At 37.5% G+C, this 23074-nt stretch overlaps 2 long non-coding RNA genes across 2 annotated transcripts in view; one reads left to right on the top strand and one right to left on the bottom strand.

Moving 5' to 3' along the window:
- The window catches only part of LOC309633717, a 200299-nt gene extending 182433 nt beyond the window's left edge, over positions 1 to 17866 (bottom strand). The window contains exon 1 of the long non-coding RNA XR_014247684.1: positions 16829 to 17866. This is a non-coding gene — a long non-coding RNA (uncharacterized lncRNA). The remainder of the gene's footprint in view (positions 1 to 16828) is intronic.
- The window catches only part of LOC309633708, a 275637-nt gene that overhangs the window by 58978 nt on the left and 193585 nt on the right, over positions 1 to 23074 (top strand). The window lies entirely within an intron of this gene.

Below are 23074 nucleotides of genomic sequence, written 5' to 3' on the forward strand. Positions count from 1 at the left end.
AAATGAACCCCTGAGCTTGCATAGTCCTCACTGCCCCTTATTTCTAGCTAGCTGCCTTATACGTGTTACATCAAACCAGGGGTGTTTAGGAGTCACCAACTGGCCTAGGTCTGAATCTTCACTTTCCCTCTTAAGTATGTGAAATTTGGCAAGTTACTTCACTTGTCTTTGCCTGAGTTTTCTCATCAGTAAAAAGAGGATAATCATAGGGCCTATGTGACAGGCTTCCAAAAGTATTAGCTACTTTTAGTATTAGTATTAGATAATTAGAATTATCACTGCTTTCTAACAAGCAGAGGATGGGATAAACAGCTCAATAAGTATAGTTTACTGACTCTTGACAAAGAGAAGCATTATTAGTACAGTAGTGGATTTGAAGTTATAAGTCTTGGTTTCAGGTCCCAGCATTTCCATGGAATGCTTTTGGGCAAGTCACGTTACCTCTCCGAGTCTCAGTTCTCTCATCTGTATAAACTGCAGCTGATGCTTACCTTTACAGAGCTGTCTACCTCCCAGGGTCATTATGAACTTCAAAAATAAAATACTTTATATTCTGAAAAGTGCTGCATAAAACTAAATGATTATAAGTTGTTATTCTAACATGTTTTATTACAAATGATTCAAGAATTTATTCAATAAAATGTATCTGTCACTTGGACACTTTCAAATACTTTTAAGTATAAAAATAGCCTTAGCTCTTTTATCACCTGTAACTTAATAGGTGACTAATCATTGGCAGGGTTAGATTAAGATCTTTAAAAAACCCACAATTATCAGTTTTTGTTAAAAGTACGTATGTCCAGAGTTTGCCTCTTGGGCAAAAGAGTTGTCAGGAGAGTAGTAATTGGATACAATCTGTTCATCATTTCCAAGGCTCTGAAGAACAACAGACTGCATCCTCTTAAATACGTGGCCCACATGTCAAAATGGAAGTATATTATACATTAAAAAAATACAGGAATGAAAACATTACCAGAATTAAGGCTAGCTCTGCTTGGAAGAGATTTTTGTGGTGCATTGCAGACAAATAAGAGCAGCAGTGCTGAATCCAGTTATAGAATCAGCTTCAATTTCCCCTTGCTGCCTTGGTCAAGCAGCCAAGGAAACTAAGAGAACCAGAGTTCAGCAGTGGGCCAGAAGGGATCCCAGGGCAATTTTCCAGGGAAAGTTGAAAATAATCAGGTGAGAGAGAAAGGTCTCTGTACTGCTTTGAGTTGCTATAAAAATCAGATTAAATACAGAACATCCCAAGTGAAAATCCTCTTAAAGAAAATAATTTAAAAATGTAATTTTACATAAAATCTGTATTCTAGAAGGACATACTGAGATTAATATTCACTGCCCTTGAAAGAGATGTGAGTGCTTCAGTCAGCTTTCCCAGGGCATGTGTGGATGCTGAGTGCTTGATGTTGTAATGCCATTACCCTGCTCATTATTCCCAACAGGCAGGACAGTCCCACTTTCCAGTTGGGGAAATGGATTGGGTTTAGCTGCCATAAGCTCACAAACTGGCCATTTCCAGGCTCTTTCTTTTTCCCTACTAAACTCCACCATCATTCAGATCTGTCAAGCAGAGAGATTTTATAAAATGCACTTAAAACTTAAGTGGCTGAAAGAGCTCACAGTTGCCTAACAACAGAACTTCCAGAGGAAAGCAATGTGAAACACTGAAGAAATCTCTAGAGAAGAGAGAAAACCTTGCTTCTAGCTGTAGCTTTCTTGCTACATTAAGTGGGAAAAGCATTTCAGCACTTGAGGGAACTCATGTATAAAATGACATGCTTGAATTAGATGATCACTAGAGTTCCTTTCACTATTTTATCTGTGATTGGATGAACTATAAAGTTATTATCATCTCGGACTCTGAGACATGACACTTAGGTTTAGATTGTGATGTTATCATTGATTACAGCATCTTTGACCATTCCGAATCAAATTCCTTAGTTACCTAACTCTCTATGTAAGATACCATCCTGTCAATATATGGTTCTTTTTCATGATTTACTCAAATATTTCTTGAGCATGTATAGTATATAAGGTACTATACTTGGGCTAAGGGAGTAAAAATGAGTAAATCACAAACACCATCTTCTAGGAGCTTGCAGCACTGCAGAGGGTAGGAAAATGTACACAAGTATCTGTAAAACATGGAGAGGTTCATGAAACTTGGAGAGACCCTAGAGGTCGCCTAACAAAGTGTCTTTTATTTGGCTCCCAAGACTCCCTAGAGATGTGAAAGGCTTTTATTTGATGATAAGGGTTATATTGTGATGGGTCTTGGAAAGTCTTATGCATCTCTCACATCTTGACAAAAAAAGACATGGAGGCTCAAGTTAAATGACTTGCCCCAAATCACACAGCTAGTAAGTGGCAAAGGTAGCATTCAAACTCATGCTTTCCAATTACGCATTTAGTATTTTTATGCAAATTCGGCCCTTTATGTAAGGCGAAAATTGATAGATGCACACCAGAGCTATAGAAGTAAAGTGATGATCTTGGAAAGGAGGGAAAAGTTCAATCAGGAAGGAATTAAGGAACAAATTTCATGGAAGAGGTGGCATTTGAATTGGGCATTGTAGAACATTTTAACTTAGGTCTCTGCAGTTGGTAAGAAAGACACTCTTGGCAGAGGAAATATTATGAACAAAGGAAACAAAAATAGATAGTAACACCATGTGGTTCAGAGGCCTTGGTTTCAATCAGTAAGCAATTGAAGAATGTTGACATTTTTGAACCAAAGAATGGCATCATCATATTTATAGTCTTGAAGGAATTATGTTTACAATACGTATAAAATGCCTTTGTGAAGGTCAATTAGGTGGTCACTACAATTGTCCAGGAAAAGGCAGGAGGGTGTCAAGCAGAATTGTCAGACACGGGAGGAGAAAATGGACTCAGTGATTTTAGAAAGAACAGAATTGTGGGATGAGATGAGGAAGTACTCAAGGGATCACATTGCATCAAGTCTGGTTGACAGCAGGGTAGCAGTGTCAGGGCTACAGCTACAGATTTTGGCATTAGTGACCCACAGGAAAATATTACTAGAATGCAGGTGGATAAATGAGCAAGAGAAAGATCATGTATTATTTGTGAATCTTTAGTCCCCACATTAAGTTCGCAAGGATCTTAGCTGCAGGGACCATATTTTAATGTTTTAATAACAGGTAATTACAGCATAATGTACATTCAAATAAGTGCACAGATATTAAATATGAAAATGTCTTTTCACAGAGCAATTGCAATAGAACATTATCTGCATCCCAGATGGCACTCTTACTACTATTCCCACTTAGTTTTTCCTGGTTTTTCCCTTTACATAAACACAATCATCTAGCATACGCTCTTCTGTGTTTGGCTTCTTTTACTCAAAATTATGCCTGTGAATTCATCTATAATACTGCATGTAGCAGTAAATCATATTTTTCATTCCTCTGTAGTATTCTATTGTATGACTACACCACAATATATTTAATATATTCTGTTATTCAATCACTTGAAATTAAAAATAATACTGCTATGACATCCTTGTACATGTTTTCAGATGCATGTAAGCATGTATTTCTTTTGGACATAAACTAGGGAGTGTTATTTCTGGATCTTAAAATGCACACACACACACACACACACACACACACACACACACACACACACACACACTGATATATCTTTAGCAGACTGCTGAAGGGTTTTCCAAAATAATTATACCAATTTACATTCTCACCAGCAGTGTATATGAGAGTTTCGGTTGTTCTGTCTCTTCGCCAACATTTTTTTATCACTCTTTTCATATTAGTCATTCTGGAGAGCAAGTGGTATTTCGTTGCAATTTGTATTTCTTTGATGACTAATGAGGTTGAGCACCTTTGCATGTGTCTGTTGCTGTTTGGTGATTTGGTTATCCTCATTGGTGAATGCCTCTTTAGCATTCTTGCCTGATATTCTATCCAATTATCTGTCTATATGCTAATTGATAAGCAGGAGTCATTTATTAATTTGTGCTGCAAATGCTCTTAAACTTTATGTTTTTCAAGTATCTTCTCCCATTTTGTGGCTTGTATTTTGACATTTCTAATGGTATATTTTGATGACCAGAAATTGCTAATTTTATTCCATTCATCCGTCTTTTCCTTTACCATAATGATATTTGTGTGTGTGTGTGTGTGTGTGCGCACACGTGTGTGTGTGTCTCCTGCATAAGGGCAACTTTCTCTTCCTCAATATTATAAAGACATTCTTGTACATTATCTTCTCTATTATTTCAAAATTAGGTCACCGTCCACCAACAATTGATTTTTGTATATGGAGTGAGATAGAGGTAGATGTTCACCTTTTCCCAGAAGGCTATCAAAAGACACAGCAGCATTCAGAGAAAGACTACCCTTTGCCACTGCTCTGACATGTGTCAGTATATGTGTGGGTCTGCTTTTGAACACTTCATTTTTTGTATTACTGTTTTTTCCTGTTTATCTATATTTACAGACTGTCTTAATTTTTGTAGCTTTATAAAAAATCTTGATGTCTGCTAACACTGCCTTAATTACTGTGGCTTTATAAAATTCTTAATACCTGGAAGTATAAGTTCTCCAATTTCGCTCTTCTTCAAGTTGATCTGAGCCATTTCCAATCCTTTGCATTTCCAGATGCAAAACACTACTTAAAATCAGCTTGCTATTTTCCATATACTTCCACACACACACACACACACACACACACTCACTCAAGGATCTGGGATTCTATCAGATCTCTAGATCAGTTTAGAAAGAATGTATATCTTAAAATATGCATTCTTCTTTTTGAAGACTATGAACATGATATGTCTCTCTCTCCATTTATTAAACTTTTCTTAATTTCTCTCAAGAATGTTTTATCATTTTTTTGTGTAGAGGTTTTTGCACATATTTTGTTAGATTTATTCCTAAGTTTACAATTTTTGATGGTATTGTAAATGGTATGGTTTTTCAAAATTTCATTTTCTAATTGTTTTTAGATAGTATAATGAAATACAATTTACATTTGCACTGTGATCTTGTATCTCGTGACCTTGTTAAATCCACTTAGTAATTGGAACACTTAGTCTGTAGATTTTGTTGTTTATTCAACAATAAAAAGCCACATTACCAATGAATAATATTGCTTCCTCTCTATCTTCATATATTTTTTTTTTTACTTGCCTTAATGTGCTAGCCAAGACATCTAATACAATGTTAAATAAAATTAATGATAAGATGTGTTCTTGCCTCATTCCTGATTTCAGAGGTAAAGCTTCATATTTCTCACCATTAAGGATACATTTTGCTGTAGGTTTTTTGTAGATGCCTTAAATCAGATTAATAAACATCCTTCTATTGCTACTTTTCTAAGAATTTTTGCCATAAATGGATGCTAAATTTTATCAAATGATGTTCTGTATAAATCAAGATGATAGTGTAATTTTTCTTCTTTAGTCTGTTAATATGATGATTTATATTAAGTTTTAATGTTAAATCAAACTTTTCTTTCTGGAATAAACCCAACTTTATTGTGATGTATTATCCTTTTTATATACGGATTAATTTTATTTGAATCTATTTTGCTTTTGAATTTTGCAACTCTATTCATGATTGATCTGTCATTTTAAAAAAATTTATTTATTTATTTATTTATTTTTGGCTGTGTTGGGTCTTCGTTTCTGTGCAAGGGCTTTTTCTAGTTGTGGCAAGCGGGGGCCACTCTTCATCGCGGTGCGTGGGCCTCTCACTATCGCGGCCTCTCTTACTGCGGAGCACAGGCTCCAGACGCGCAGGCTCAATAGTTGTGGCTCACGGGCCCAGTTGCTCCGCGGCATGTGGGATCCTCCCAGACCAGGGCTCGAACCCGTGTCCCCTGCGTTGGCAGGCAGATTCTCAACCACTGCGCCACCAGGGAAGCCCCTGATCTGTCATTTTTTTAATATCCTTTTCAAGTTTTGGCATCAGGGTTATCCTCCTCTCATAAAATAAACTGGGGAAAAGTTTTCATTTTGCTATTCAGTGGAAGAATTTTGGTATTCACTGGAAGAATTTGTATAGAATTAACACAATTAATTACCAAATATTTGATAGAACTCATTGGTATAGCTTCTAGACCTGAGGTTTGCTTTGTGGGAAGATTTGTTTTTTTTTTTTAACTATGGTTTTAATATTTTAAGATACATAAGATTATCCAGATTTTCTATTTCTTCTTGTGTTGGACCATATCTCCTTAATCTTTAGTTCTTCCTCTATTTTCCAGTACCTGGCATGATGCAGTTGCTCAAATAATATTTATTGAATGAGTAAAGGACTTAAAAGTGGATTTGGCATATGAATTCATGAGAAAATAGTGACCCAGACTGCATATGTGTATACATACTTATATGTGTAAACATACACACACATAGACACATATATACATATACATGTGTTTATATCTAATTCTAATGTTTAATGAAGCATGGCTACAAGAGGCTCTGCCGTGGGGCGTGATAAATCACCTACAGCTGCTCAGTGAGGAGCAGAGTAAGTAGACACACACTGGGCCAAAACTAAGAGACCCAAATGTAGTACTAATCTCTGCGAGCATACATAAATCTGGATGAGTTTATCTACAAGCAGCATTAATTATCTTTTGATCTGGGTTGTCATTTAAACACGAGAGAATCTGATCTGATGGGTGGTGCAAAATAAGGAGAGCTTCTAAATAGTGGGGATGCACCTAGTCAAGTGAAATCGACATTATGACTGCAGGTGGTCCATTTGCCTTAGAACAAAATAGAAACCAACAAAGGAGGTAGAGAAAGCAAATCTAATCCCCAAAGTAAATGCCAGTGAGGCTTCAGTTGTGTGTCAGAGTCCTACGTACTTCAGTTGGGCTCCAGCTTCAATTTCCAATGCCATCAGGAACTGGAGTGAAAATCAGGAAACAGAGAGAGACAGAAGCCCAGGCCCGTAGTCTGCAAACTGATAGTAGAGGTTAATGCAAGACTGCAGCACAATTTACAAGCAGCTGCTTGTGAATAACTAAAGAAAAAACAGACCCTGGGCTTGATGAAGGAAGACCAATACTTGAGCCCCAAAGTGGCAGCCAGTTTCCTTGTAGATCTCTCTGGTTTCGTCTAACTTGGCCCAGAGTCTTCACATGATAGGCCCACGAGCTATAGTTAGGACTGCATGACTAGGGCAGAAGGGGCTCAGGATCATGATCTTGTAAAGGGTTTCAACCCTGTTCATTCAAGGAGGTCTCATTGTAAATAGATTACTTATGTGTTTTAAGGACAAAATTAGAAATTTTATTGCCTTATTCCTTCGGAAATAATTCAGTGGAACGTGTAAACCTCTAAGTCATGCATAAGATGTAGAATCTGAAACAGTGCTTCCCCAGTGGGACTGTTATGAGTATATACATGTGGAGCAAGAGCCAGCAAATTAATGGCCTCAAAGACAAAGTTTATGATAAACATCTTATGCCCAGAGAAAGAATGCAAACAGTAATACTGAATTCAAACAAGGGAATTAGATAGCAAACCTGCCCTCTAGTCCTCTTTCCCAGTTGTAAGAAGATGCCTTTCATTTTCACATTCCTGAGTTAATGAGTGAACGCATTGTATTTTATGAAAGCGCGTTGTTAAAATGCTTTGATTTGTTTGTACTCTAGGACATGACAGCAACCTGGGGAATCTGGGATGTGTAAGATGTTTATTCTTGCTCTTTGATTACTCATCGTTGCCTTCACTTTCCCTTGCTCTTCACTGGGCATTTTGGTATTCATAAATACCTTTCATAGAAATTATAAATAGAATAAAGGACTCATAGAGCTAATGAAGCTATTTTTTACACAGTAATATTGCTGACATGTACTAACGTTTTCTATGTGCAGGATATGTCCTAATTTCTTTACATGTATTAGCTCCTTTCCTCATGAGAAGGGTACTGTTATATTTTACACTTGAGGAAAATCAGACCCAGAAAGGTTTCCGAACTCGACCAGGTTTACATGTGTTAAGCAGTGTAGTTAAGATTCAAACACAGGATTTATGAGTCCCATCTATATACACTTAACCACCAAACTATGCTGTCTCTTAACGATGTCGCATGCTATAGGCAATCGGAAGACCAAATCCTAAGTTATTCAATAAACCTAACTTTAGTGTCATCTATGAATTAAATGCTGCTGTGCTCTACATGAATAAGACATGCCAGTAGGTCAAAAAGATATATGCCCCAAACTACAGATGTGGAAATAGGTACCCCAATTCAGATTTTGTGTCTAATATTACTCCAAAACAATCAGTGCAGAACGAGGAGCAAGTCCAGATTTTTGTAGCACCTGCCTTAGACTTGAGTTGCAGCCCCGTAGAGTTTTTTGAAATTTTATTTATTTATTTTTTGGCTCCATTGGGTCTTCGTTGCTGCACACTCTTTAGTTGCGGTGAGCGGGGCCAGACTTCATTGCGGTGCACGGGCTTCTCCTTGCAGTGGTTTCTCTTGCTGCGGAGCACAGGCTCTAGAGCGCAGGCTCAGTAGTGGTCGCGCACTGGCTTCGTTGCTCCACGGTATGCGGGATCCTCCCGGTCCAGGGCTCGAACCCACGTCCCCTGCATTGGCAGGCGGATTCTCAACCATTGCGCCACCAGGGAAGTGCCAGCCCCATAGATTTTAGGCACAATGTTTCACAGAAGAATTTGTTGCTGCACCTTTTTCATGCCTGCTGGTAAGGTCCCTGTATCAGTACTCCATTTCTTGTTTTTCTTTCCGCTTATGATCTAAATCATCTTGCGTAGTCTATTTCTGTAGCTGGAGGTAGGTGGGAAGACTAACTCCCACATCTTAGTTCAACCTTGCAGCACCTCGATTGTGTTTAAATATACTATTCTCAAGTTTTCAGTTCTGGGAACCATGAGGTTAGAGTTTCTGGAGAATTGATGTTTCTAAGTAGAGGTCACTGCAGTATAAACCAGACTACTATCTCTGCTGTGTTTATGTGAATTCATGCAGCCTAATCAATAGCGCCAAAGGAAATGGGTGGGAAAGCAGTCACTGTATTGGCCACTGCATAGAAGTGCTATGACACAGTGACACTGTCTCCTGCTCACCCACCCCAGTGGATTTGTAATGTTAGGTGATTTAAGGCTTATGATGGCTCATTAGATTACATGGAGTCATTGATTTATCAGTGGTGGTAACAAGACTTCCACAACTCACAACCATGAGTTCTCTGTGACTCCCAAATCTATCTTTGTAATGTTTTTCATTTTGCTTTTTAATAGAGAGACCTGGTATTTTAGTCCTCAGTGGCCCTGGCAATCAATCCTATACCAATTCTGGACTGGAAACTGATGGGCTTATCAATCTAGGACATTAACAAAACCCAGGGAACTTTAAAAGTTGTAATCCTTCCTTGGGTCTGACGGCATAGAATGCCAGAACCATCACTACTCAGGGCACTTACTCCTTGCTTTTTTTTTTTAACCACCATGACTTGCAAAAATCACTTATAAACATTTTCCCCATAAAGCAAGCAATAAAAAAGGATACCAAACCTTTGGGAAATGCAAAATGCTATATAAATTCAAGTGCAGTTCTGTTCATTGTAAACCTTGCATGGAAGCAAATATTACATTTACTTAATTTAGGGGCAGAATGGATGCATTCAGTGAGGATACTGGTGCAGTGAAAAGAGCATGGATTTGGGTTTGGAGAGACCAGAGTTTACTTCCAGCTTTGCCACTCACTAGGTATTGGACCTGGACAGATTAATCTCTCAGAGCTTCAGTTTTGTAATCTACATAATAAAGGTAATCACGCACACCCATGCACACACACACACACACACACGTACGTACACACAACCCCTCAGAGATACGAGATATGAGAACTGAATGAGATAACAGGCAAAGTGTCTAGCAGAATGTCTATCTTACAGATTTTCCTAATGTTTTCAATGCTAAATCACTAGAGCAAACAGCATTCAATAGAAGACAGGCTAGCAAGCGTGGTGCATTCAATAAAGTTGCCACAAAAGAAGAGGAAACCCTGATGGAGTCTCATTCTTTCTCATCCTAGCTGCTCTGCTTGGAATAAAAATCCATGTGGACCCAGAATGACATTGAATGAGTAGGTGGAACTCTTCCTGAAACTGCTCCATAATGGGTCATTGCAAGTTCATTAATGATGGTGGAATTACGTTGGAGAAGGTATTAAAGAAACAAGGTACAGTGGAAGCAATCCTGGACACGTGCTAGGTGTGGAGGGATCTAGTTCCACCTGCTTGCTCGCTAGCCAGTCCCCCAGGCTCCGTGGGTGTCACTTTCCTCACCTGATAAAAAATGAGGAAAATGGCCCAATGACCTTTGATAGCCTTGAACTGCTATTTGAATCTGTGAAATGAAATTCCTTCATGAAAGAGAGATTGTTCTGTAGCTCAACAAATAGGCCAGCTGCTAAAGAAGAGTTATAAGCTTTTAGAGCAGGAAAGAAAACTACCTCTATCATTTCCAGGATGGGAATTTAGTTTCAGCCGTCTCTGGAGCACTGGCTGTTGGCAAAGCCGTGGGCTCAGTCACTGAAGAGTAAAGCACAAACGGCCTTATTCCAAATGGGAAATGTCACCTGTAGATGCAGCAACATTTTTCTAACCAGTATCATTTATAAAGTTATTCCAGACCTTGAGGATTTTACAACAAAGTGAAAAATTTTAAAAAAAGAAAAGAAAAGAAAAACCTCTCTTGGCTTGAACATCTTCTTTGACAAATGAGAGAGTGGAACAGAGTAATTTTAAAAGCATCTTCCATTTCTAAATTCTATATTTTTATTCTACATACATCATGGATTCTTGATAATCTCACAGTTGTATTTGGAAATGACACGGATTTAAGGGATACTAAAATGACTTTTCTCCTCAAAAATATAAAATGACTCTTCAGTGCCTAAATTTCAAGTACCTGAAACCTGGCATTCAGATCCTTCACAACATACAATTTATCAATTCAACATGATATGTTTTCCAGGGTCACTTTCAACATACATTACTCAATATACATGTACAATTTTAGAGGATCAATAATATTTCTTGCCACAATTGTCCATTCCTTAAGTCTTTGTAAAAACTCCTTGAATAAGGATTGAAGTTTTATTTTTCTTTTAGTTCTTGTGAATGTTTTGCATATAGCTGGTGCTAAAATATATGAAAATATAAATGAATAAATGGCATCAAATCTATTTTTTCAAACACAAAATGAAGGAGCAAAAAAAATAAGGAAACCCAATGAAAGTGTCAGGAAAGGAATAGAGAGTGGATCTTCTTTAACTAGAGGTTTAATTCAGATCAGAGAGATATAGGAGTGATTGCAAGCAGGCAGGGTCTTAGCTCTGCAACACACCTGTTGAAAATACTTGGAAGAAAAATATCAGATCTATTGGGTTGAGCATATATAGATTCAAACAAACTACTTCTGCTCAGTTATACCAGGTGAGAAGCACATAGAAGTCATTGATTGTTGAAGATGGTGCATCCTAATTTACAACCTGGTGCTGTGTGATCCTGAACAAACCACTTAACACCCCTGGGCTTAATAAAACTGATAGTAAATGAGGAAATGCAAAGAACATAGCACAGAGCTCGACCCTTCTTAAATGTTCAGAAACATGTTAGTTTTATTCCCCTCCACTAATTTTGTACTTCTTATTCTTCTCTATGAGATTATAAAGAAAAAGTCATGTGCAGCCATTTAGATGATCAAAAAGCATAGACCATTTTATGACCTGTAATCTTACTGGAGTCCATCCATGATAAATTGACTTTGCTTGCAGCCAATTCTGGTCATTTTCATCTCTTTGCCCATTTCTACACTATTGCTTCTTTTAGACTGCAAATCAAACAATGTGTCATAATAGATGTAGCATAAACCTAAAGAATTATTGACTCATTTTTTTAAGAAAAGGAAATTAGGGAAACTTTCCTGTGTGGCAATCACTTTTGGGTGAGTTTCTGGGCACTTTGACAGCTTTGCAGTTTCCAAACTCAGAATTGTGTCCTAGGCCTATTTATCTGTCACCTCTCCTCCTTGCAGAGATTTAGCAAAGCGCCATAACTCTCTTAACTAAAGATTTCAGGATTTCCAAATGGGCCATTATAGAAGAATTGGCTTGGCTCTATTGGTTCCTGCATCTTCCTGAAGGTCTAACGTGGTGATTCTGAGGAGAGCACCTTCACAACTCCAAAATCCTATTAAATTAACCCAAATTGCTGAAACAATTCCTCCCAGTGATCTGGTCATGTTTAGCTTATAACTTTAATGTTTTCCTATTGCAGACTACATCTAATTTAAATATTTCTTTTTTAAAAAAATTTTTATTGGAGTCTAGTTGATTTACAGTGTTGTGGTAGTTTCCTGTGTATACAAAGTGAATCAGTTATACCTATACATATATCCACTCTTTTTTAGATTCCTTTCCCTTATAGGCAATTACAGAGTATTGCATAGAGTGCCCTGTGCTATAATACAGTAGGTCCTTTTTAGTTATCTATTTTATATCTCATAGTGTGTATGTGTCAATCCCAGTCTCCCAATTCATCCCTCCCCCCCCTTACCCACTGATAGCCATAAGTTTGTTTTCTACATCTGTGACTCTATTTCTGTTTTGTAGATAAGTTCCTTTGTACCCTTTTTGTGGAGTCTTAATTTAAATATTTCTACCTAGCTTTCAAGCTCTTCTATTGAATGACTTTGTCCACCCATTCAACCCCATCTCCCCTTACTCCCCAGCACCTGCTGCCCACAGTCTTTTAATGTTCTACCTCGTTATCTTTACATAAATGTTACCCACCCCTGAAATGCACTCCAAGCTCTCTAGTCCCAAGTCCTTCGTCTCTATCAAGGTCAAGTTGGTTTTATCTTCTCCATAAAAGCTTTCCTGATTAGTCCAACCTTTGTAATTATGAATTTCGTACCTCTGCCGCTAACACCCTCCCCTACCCCCTCAGCGTGCATGCTTCTATATTGGAACTCAGAATGACTTGCTTAGATAAGTTAATCGCTCTAGGCCAAGCCTTCCTTCCTCATGCCCCTATCAGCCATGTCTCTTCGTATCCATATTTTATGCCTGAAAGGGGTGCTGTGAATAGGAGCAGGGCCTAATGAGAAGGATGGAGAGAATTATTAAATTTTTTTCTTTTTGCCTGTTTCCTAAGATCGTAGGAAACTGAGTTTCATGAAATTTTCATGACTTAACTATATAGAAACTGAACTGTTTTAGGGCTCATGTAATTGCATGTGGCACCAAACCAGGAAAAAGGGTGAATATTCTCCCCACCTCTGCATGAAACTAAGCAGAATTTTGTTGTTGTAGCCAACAGGGTCTAGGCAGATCACAGATGCCACATTCAAATGTGGGTAATTGATGAATGTCAATGAAAAGAGTAGCAAGAAGAGTAGCAAGTCACATTGAAGTAAAGAATGACCAAATATCTTCATCCTAACTGCTTCTCCCCCAGTAGCACACAGGGTAGATGGGGAACTCTGAGTGGCTTTTTACTTAGGAGAGGGGTGGGCAGTGGGGCTGAAAATGCACTTAACAATCCGCCTTCTGTGGTAGCAGAGGCCGAGGATGCGATGCCCTTATTACAGAAGATTATTTGTTCTGGTTCTGACTCTGTTTAGGACATCGACAAGCCATTTTCTATGCTGAGAATGGAGATGGGAAATCAGGCGTGACTCATTTATCTATCTTAAAAAACACATTATTTCTTTTTAAATTACAAAAAGTAATCTCTTTTGCTTTTAACTAGTAAATTATGCAAACGTATAAAGAGAAATTTAATCATCTCCTTGCCTCCTTTACTTTCTCTTCCCTGCAATGGCCAAAGTTTGGAGCCTGAAAGACAGTCTTTCGCAAGGTCTTTGGAGTTCAAACCCATACACGTTCACACGTGAGGTAGTTCACACTGTGTTTCTCTTCTGTCTGAGGTGAGTGCTTGACACTTAACACGGGATTTTTTTCTCGACAAATTAGCCTTTATTCCCAAGCTGATATAAGTGACTTGATGACAAGGATGATTTAAATTATCTTTTGTTTCCTATCAGATACATCCTTACCTCCCAAACCAATGAAAACCCACACAGCACCAGGGTGTACTGCAGACCATATCTTGAGCTTCCTACCCTACTCTGGTTGCCATTAGAAATACAAAAATTTCCTTGGTTATCGTTGGCTTTATAAGAAACTAACTAAAACAAAACTTGTAGTTCTTCTATTTCTGATATCTTGCCCAAATGCAACTGTCTTAAGGAGCAACTTTGTACCTCCTGTAATTAAGAGAAAAATTATATACTGAACAATATGCATAGCTGAAAAATTTGGTATGAAAAAGAGAAGGATTTTAACCACAAGAATGCAAGTATTAGCATCATTAGCTTAGTGGATTTTTAATATTTTTCTTGTGACATAGCTATTCCTCTTTTAAAAACCATCTCTACTTATACATGCCTGCATCCTCTGAATCTGCTAATAAAAATTATTCTCAGTAATAAGAAGAAAACTGCACTGTCATCTTCTAAGTACTGTAGTGTAATGCAAGATAGTTTAATCACCACCACATCTAATTAAAATAGTAAATCACTTAAAAAAATCCTTGTGTATTATTGAAGACTTGATTATAACAGGCCTATGTTAGCAGTGCCCCTTAAAGCAAAGAGGTAAGTAAACCCATTACCCAGAAGAAACAAGCCCTCAATGCTAGACTTCTTAGTCAAAAGCAGGATGCTTTGTCAAGTTAATCAGATTTCTAGTGACACTGTCATCCAATGATGCTGTTTCAGTATTGCAGCAAAGCAGGGCTCTGACTTGATCACTTGAAGACTGGTAATCTCATCTATTTCGTTAATTTAGGGTGGTTTACAGATGTCATGCATCGAATTTCACAATAAGAGAACAATTTACCCTTTGTGTATTTGTTCAATTTTTGAGTCTTCCTTTCATGAGATAGTCTGACATTCTTTTCTGCTCCATCCTCTTTACTGGGTGAACTCACAGATGCTGATGTATATGGAGAATTTACACAACCTTAGTGGTGGTCATGGGCTCCCACCTCTCTGGTTATTCCAGGACACCTCCTAGTCTTGTCATTCCAGCCAATTCTCTCCAAATGGCCAAGCTCTCCAATTCCAGTTGATTTTCAATATGTGGGCTCTGGATGCTTCCTGTATTGCAGTTTAAGGACCCACTCTGCACACGTCTCTTTGGATCAGGCTCAATTATGTCTCTTAATCGCAATTTTACATTGTCCCTCTGGCAGGATGTTGATGGAACCGTCTTGGTGCTTGCTGAATCAACCCCTCCATACACTCCCTTTAGTCTGCCCAGCCTGAATTCTCCACTAGGGGAAACCAACTTGAAATATAAAGGACAATTTATTGTGAAGATCAGAAAAATTGCATCTTTTGGTGTCTCAATCAGAAAATTAAAATATTACATTTTCATCGAAATTGTCTAAGTTATTTACTCATTTACATGAACCAGAAGTCTAATTTCTTAATTAGATTACTGGGTCTCAGGATGAACAGAGACCTTATGTCCATTAAAGGTATTTTTTTTCATGAAACATACATATAGTTTAAAATATCAAATAATATTCAAGATTTATAATGAAAGACAGGAGCTTCTGCCCCATACTTTCCCATTCACTCTACACTAAACAACCCGTACTGTAAGTTATTTCCACTACCAGATACCTCCATATTTCTAAATAAGTCACTTATGTTTCCATTGGTACATTTGTCAATTTTAGGAATTTTCTACCATCTTCCATCTAAGAACGATAAAGACTCACCACTCTTTTACCTCCTTCTTCTTACCACTTGTTTCCTAATCTTTCCAAAATAGGTATAGCACAGTTGTTTTAAATATCGCTCATAGTTGAACAGCACAGTATATGTGATTACATTTCTTTCCTTGTACATTTTCTTCCTTGGATTTCAAATAGCCCCATTAAAATTTTTTTGTATTAAACTCTCCAGGACAGGGTTTTTTTTTTAACCTTGGATCTATTGATAGTTTGGTCTGATAATTCTTGAATGGGATGGTAAAGGGCAGGAGGCTGTCTTGTGCATTGTAGGATGTTTAGATGCATCACTGGTCTCATTCTACTAGATGCCAGTAACACCTCCATCTAGTTGGAACAACCAAAAATGTCTCCAGACATTGTCATATGCCTCCGGAAGAACAAAATCACCCTCACTGAGAACCACTGCTCCAGAAGAACTGGAAACCACATCTCAGGATGGTAAAGACACTGTGTTCTCAGCCAGGTCCACTATTGTGTTTTTGTTTATCTCCTCTTGGGGACATCTCTTCTGGAGCTTTCTATCCTTTCTGCAATCTGACCAGTGACTTTCTGGGACTCCCTAGGACAGCAGTCATCCTGGGACCTCCCTCCACCCACATCTGGGAAATTTCCTTTGCTTTTCTACTATGTTGAATCATCTGTTCCTCAAATCTCTTTGTCTTCTTTATTCTTTTATTCTCTTACATTTTGGAGCACCTCCTCTACCAACTTCCAGTAGGTGAATAATAGCAAAAATTTTGAAAGCTTGCATGGTGAAAATGTTTATTCTACCTTCATACTTGATTATGAAGTTTAGCTGAGTTTAGACTTCTGGTTTGAAAAACATTTTTCCTCAGTATTTGAAGGCATTGATCTATTTTCTCCTAACCTCCTATACAGTATTGAGAAATATAATATCCCTGATTTTGATTCTCCTCTTTATAACCTATAACTTGCCTCTGAGGGTTTGAGTTCTTCTCTTTAAAACTGGTGGTTTGACATTTCACTACACTATAACTTTTTTTAAAATTAATTAATTAATTTATTTTTGGCTGCATCGGGTCTTCGTTGCTGCACGTGGGCTTCTCATTGCTGTGGCTTCTCTTGTTGCGGAGCATGGACTCTAAGCACGCGGGCTTCAATCATCATGGCTCGTGGGCTCTAGAGCGCAGGCTCAGTAGTTGTGGTGCACGGGCTTCGTTGGTCTGTGGCATGTGGGATCTTCCCAAATCAGGGCTCGAACCCGCGTCCCCTGCATTGGCAGGCGGATTCTTAACCACTGCGTCAACAGGGAAGTCCTTTTTAACATCTTTATTGGAGTATAATTGCTTTACAATGTTGTGTTAATTTCTGCTGTATAACAAAGTGAATCAGCTATATTACACTGTAACTTTTAAGGTGGGTACTTTCTATCTGGAAACTCACATGCCTTTTTGAAGGCTTCTCCACTCTGCCAAATAGTACACACCTCCTCTTCCTTCCCCTGGGCAACCCCATCTACTGCCTTCCTCCTTTGTGCCTTTCATCACACTATTTTATGACCATCCATTTAGAGGCCTGTTTTGCTTTCCCATGAGGGTTGGGTTTCTTAGGGCAGAGCTTTATCCACCTGTATATCTTCATGTCCCTAGAACAATACCTCCAACACAGCAAGTGTGCAATGAATCCTTATTGAATAATGAAGTAAATGGATAATGAAACAAGAAGAACCTAAATGCTATCAATCCGTATTTGTGATTCATTTTGTTATTTTTATGCCATTTTTTTCCCCTCTGAAATTTACAAGGATTATTGGTCTCTGTTTCTAGTTTTTGCTTGTTCGCTTTTAGAAGTGTCACTGAGTGGGGGAGTTCCTAGTGAAGAAGGTCATATTTTGGCTGTTCTGTGATCCTGAAATGATGTTCATTGTATCACTTGTCTTTCCTTTTTTTTAAATTAATTTGTATTGGAGTATAGTTGCTTTACAATATTTTGTTAGTTTCTGCTGTACAACAAAGTGAGTCAGTTATACATGTACATATATCCACTCTTTTTTAGATTTCTCACTCTTCTTTCTATATCCACTCTTTTTTAGATTTCTCTCTCTTCTTTCTGAGCATTCTCTCAGTTGAAGATCCAAGTGAACCCAGGCAGGAGTATGACATTACATTGGCCTTGTGTCTGATAATTCAGTTCTGAAGGTGGGATGTTGAGTGGCAGAGGGTTCAGCTGGTGAGATTTTCAGCATAGAAACCTGTTAAACCACCAAAGCATCATTAATGAGATGGGGTGAATTGATTTCTATTCTGAATTGCTTGGCAGTGCCTCAGTACTGAGACATCAAATGTGCTCAGTGTGCTACGTGGAAGACCATTTCTTTTTTTTTTTTTTTGAATTTTTGAATTTTATTTTATTGATTTTTTTATACAGCAGGTTCTTATTAGTTATCCATTTTATACATATTAGTGGATACATGTCAATCCCAATCTCCCAATTCACCCCACCACCACCACCCCTGCCACTTTCCCCCCTTTGTATCCATACATTTGTTCTCTACATCTGTGTCTCTATTTCTGCCCTGCAAACCGGTTCATCTGTACCATTTTTTTAGGTTCCACATATATGCGTTAATATACAATATTTGTTTTACCCTTTCTGACTTACTTCACTCTGTATGACAGTCCCTAGATCCATCCACGTCTCTACAAATGACCCAATTTCGTTCCTTTTTTTGACTGAGTAATATTCCATTGTATATATGTACCACATCTTCTTTATGCATTCATCTGTCAATGGGCACTTAGGTTGCTTCCATGTCCTGGCTACTGTAAATAGTGCTGCAATGAACATTGGGGTACATGACTCTTTTTGAGTTATGGTTTTCTCAGGGTATATGCCCAATAGTGGGATTGCTGGGCCATATGGTAGTTCTATTTTTAGCTTTTTAAGGAACCTCCATACTGTTCTCCATAGTGGCTGCATCAATTTACATTCCCACCAACAGTGCAAGAGGGTACCCTTTTCTGCACACCCTCTCCAGCATTTGTTGCTTGTAGATTTTCTGATGATGCCCATTCAAACTGGTGTGAGGTGATATCTCATTGTAGTTTTGATTTGCATTTCTCTAATGATTAGTGATGTTGAGCAGCTTTTCATGTGCTTCTTGGCCATCTGTATGTCTTCTTTGGAGAAATGTCTATTTAGGTCTTCTGCCCATTTTTGGATTGGGTTGTTTGTTTTTTTAAAATTGAGCTGCATGAGCTGTTTATATATTTTGGATATTAATCCTTTGTCCGTTGATTCATTTGCAAATATTTTCTCCCAGTCTGAGGGTTGTCTTTTCATCTTGTTTGTAGTTTCCTTTGCTGTGCAAAAGCTTTTAAGTTTCATTAGGTTCCATCTGTTTATTTTTGTTTTTGTTTCCATTACTCTAGGAGGTGGATCGAAAAAAATCTTGCTGTGATTTATGTCAAAGAGTGCTCTTCCTATGTTTTCCTCTGAGTTTTATAGTGTCCCGTCTTACATTTAGGTCTCTAATCCATTTTGAATTTATTTTGTGTATGGTGTTAAGGAGTGTCCTAATTTCATTCTTTTACATGTAGCTTTCCAGTTTTCCCAGCACCACTTATTGAAGAGACTGTCTTTTCTCCACTGTATATCTTTGCCTCCTTTGTCATAGATTAGTTGACCATAGGTACGTGGGTTTATCTATGGGCTTTCTGTCCTGTTCCATTGATCTATATTTCTGTTTTTGTGCCAGTACCATTTGTCTTGATTACTGTAGCTTTATAGTATAGTCTGAAGTCAGGGAGTCTGATTCCTCCAGCTCTGTTTTTTTCCCTCAAGACAGCTTTGACTATTCAGGATCTTTTGTGTCTCCATACAAATTTTAAGATTTTTTGTTCTAGTTCTCTAAAAAATGCCATTGGTAATTTGATAGGGATTGCATTGAATCTGTAGATTGCTTTGGGTAGTATAGTCATTTTCACAATGTTGAGTCTTCCAATCCAAGAACATGGTATATCTCTCCATCTGTTTGTATCATCTTTAATTTCTTTCACCAGTGTCATAGTTTTCTGCATACAGGTCTTTTGTCTCCCTAGGTATGTTTATTCCTAGGTATTTTATTCTTTTTGTTGCAGTGGTAAATGGGACTGTTTCCTTAACTTCTCTTTCAGATTTTTCATAACTAGTGTATAGGAAAGCAAGAGATTTCTGTGCATTAATTTTGTATCCTGCAACGTTACCAAATTCATTGATTAGCTCTAGTAGTTTTCTGGTGGCATCTTTAGGATTCTCTATGTATAGTGTCATGTCATCTGCAAACAGTGACAGTTTTACTTCTTCTTTTCCAATTTGTATTCCTTTTATTTCTTTTTCTTCTCTGATTGCCATGGCTAGGACTTCCAAAACTATGTTGAATAATAGTGTGAGAGGGGACATCCTTGTCTTGTTCCTGATCTTAGAGGAAATGCGTTCAGTTTTTCACCATTGAGAATGATGTTTGCTGTGGGTTTGTTGTATATGGCCTTTATTATGTTGAGGTAGGTTCCATCTATGCCCAGTTTCTGGAGAGTTTTTATCATAAATCAGTGTTGAACTTTGTCAGAAGCTTTTTCTGCACCTATTGAGATGATCATATGGTTTTTATTCTTCAATTTGTTAATATGGTGTATCACATTGATTGATTTGCATATATTGAAGAATCCTTGCATCCCTGGGATAAATCCCACTTGATCATGGAGTATGATCCTTTTAATGTGTTGTTGCATTCTCTTTGTTAGTATTTTGTTGAGGATTTTTGCATCTATATTCATCAGTGATATTGGTCTGTAATTTTCTTTTTTTATAGTATCTTTGCCTAGTTTTGGTATCAGGGTGATGGTGGCCGCATAGAATGAGTTTGGGAGTGTTCCTTCCTCTCCAATTTTTTGGAAGAGTTTGAGAAGGATGGGAGTTAGCTCTTCTCTAAATGTTTGATAGAATTCACCTGTGAAGCCATCTGGTCCTGGACTTTTGTTTGTTGGAAGATTTTAAATCACAGTTTCAATTTCATTACTTGTGATTGGTCTGTTCATATTTTCTATTTCTTCCTGGTTCAGTCTTAGAAGGCTATAGCTTTCTAAGAATTTGTCCATTTCTTCCAGGTTGCCCATTTTATTAGCATAGAGTTGCTTGTAGTAGTCTTTTAGGATGCTTTGTATTTCTGCAGTGTCTGTTGTAACTTCTTTTTCATTTCTAATTTTGTTGATTTGAGTCCTCTGCTTCTTGTTCTTGATGAGTCTGGCTAATGGTTTATCAATTTTATCTTCTCAAAGAACAAGCTTTTAGTTTTATTGATCTTTGCTTTTGTTTTCTTTATTTCTATTTCATTTATTTCTGCTCTGATCAGTATGATTTCTTTCCTTCTGCTAACTCTGGGTTTTATTTGTTCTTCTTTCTCTAGTTCCTTTAGGTGTAAGGTTAGATTGTTTGTTTGAGATTTTTCTTGTTTCTTGAGGTAGGCTTGTATTGCTATAAACTTCCCTCTTAGAACTGCTTTTGCTGTATCCCATAGATTTTGGATTGTTGTGTTTCATTGTCATTTGTCTCTAGGTATTTTTGATTTCCTCTTTGATTTCTTCAGTGATCTCTTGGTTATTTAGTAACGTATTGTTTAGCCTCCATGTGTTTGTGTTTTTTACGTTTTTTCCCCTGTAATTCATTTCTAATCTCATAGCGTTGTGGTCAGAAAAGGTGCTTGATATGATTTCAATTTTCTTAAATTTACTGAGGCTTGATTTGTGACCCAAGATGTGACCTATCTTGGAGAATGTTTCATGCACACTTGAGAAGAAAGTATAATCTGCTGTTTTTGGATGGACTGTCCTATAAATATCAATTAAATCTATCTGGTCTATTTTGTCATTTAAAGCTTGTGTTTCCTTATTAATTTTCTGTTGGATGATCTGTCCATTGGTGTAAGTGAGGTGTTAATGTCCCCCACTATTATTGTGTTACTGTCGATTTCCTCCTTTATAGCTGTTAGCAGTTGCCTTATGTATTGAGGTGCTCCTATGTTGGGTGCATATATATTTATAATTGCTCTATCTTCTTCTTGGATTGATCCCTTGATCATTATGTAGTGTCTGTCCTTCCTTGTCTCTTGTAACATTCTTTATTTTAAAGTCTGTTTTATCTGATATGAGTATTGCTACTTTGGCTTTCTTTTGATTTCCATTTGCATGGAATATCTTTTTCCATCCCCTCACTTTCAGTCTATATGTGTCCCTAGGTCTGAAGTGGGTCTCTTGTAGACAGCATATATATGGTTCTTGTTTTTGTATCCATTCATCTAGACTGTGTCTTTTGTTGGAGCATTTAATCCTTTCACCTTTAAGGTAATTATCGATATGTATGTTCCATTTTCTTAATTGTTTTGGGTTTGTTTTTGTAGGTCCTTTTCTTCTCTTGTGTTTCCCACTTAGAGAAGTTCCTTTAGCATTTGTTGTAGAGCTGGTTTGGTGGTGCTGAATTCTCTTAGCTTTTGCTTGTCTGTAAAGCTTTTGATTTCTCCATCGAATCTGAATGAGATCCTTGCCAGGTAGAGTAATGTTGGTTGTAGGTTCTTCCCTTTCATCACTTTAAGTATATCATGCCACTCCCTTCTGGCTTGTAGAGTTTCTGCGGAGAAATCAGCTGTTAACCTTATGGGAGTTCCCTTGTATGTTATTTGTCATTTTTCCCTTGCTGCTTTCAATAATTTTTCTTTGTCTTTAATTTTTGCCTATTTGATTACTATGTGTCTTGGTGTGTTTCTCCTTGGGTTTATCCTGTATTGGACTCTCTGTGCTTCCTGGACTTGTGTGGCTATTTCCTTTACCATGTTAGGGAATTTTTCGACTATAATCTCTTCAGATATTTTCTTGGGTCCTTTCTCTTTCTCTTCTTCTTCTGGGACCCCTATAATGCAAATTTTGTCGCATTTAATGTTGTCCCAGAAGTCTTTTAGGCTGTCTTCATTTCTTTTTGTTCTTTTTTCTTTATTCTGTTCCACAGCATTGAACTCTGCCATTCTGTCTTCCTGGTCACTTATCCATTCTTCTGCCTCAGTTATTCTGCTATTGATTCCTTCTAGTGTATTTTTCATTTGTTACTGTATTGTTCCTCTCTGTTTGTTTGTTCTTTAATTCTTCTAGGTCTTTGTTAAACATTTCTTGCATCTTCTCGATCTTTGCCTCCATTCCTTTTCTGAGGTCCTGGATCATCTTCACTATCATTATTCTGAATTCTTTTTCTG

The sequence above is a fragment of the Balaenoptera borealis genome (assembly GCF_965194805.1).
Source record: "Balaenoptera borealis genome assembly, chromosome: 8".
NCBI classification, from domain to species: domain Eukaryota; kingdom Metazoa; phylum Chordata; class Mammalia; order Artiodactyla; family Balaenopteridae; genus Balaenoptera; species Balaenoptera borealis.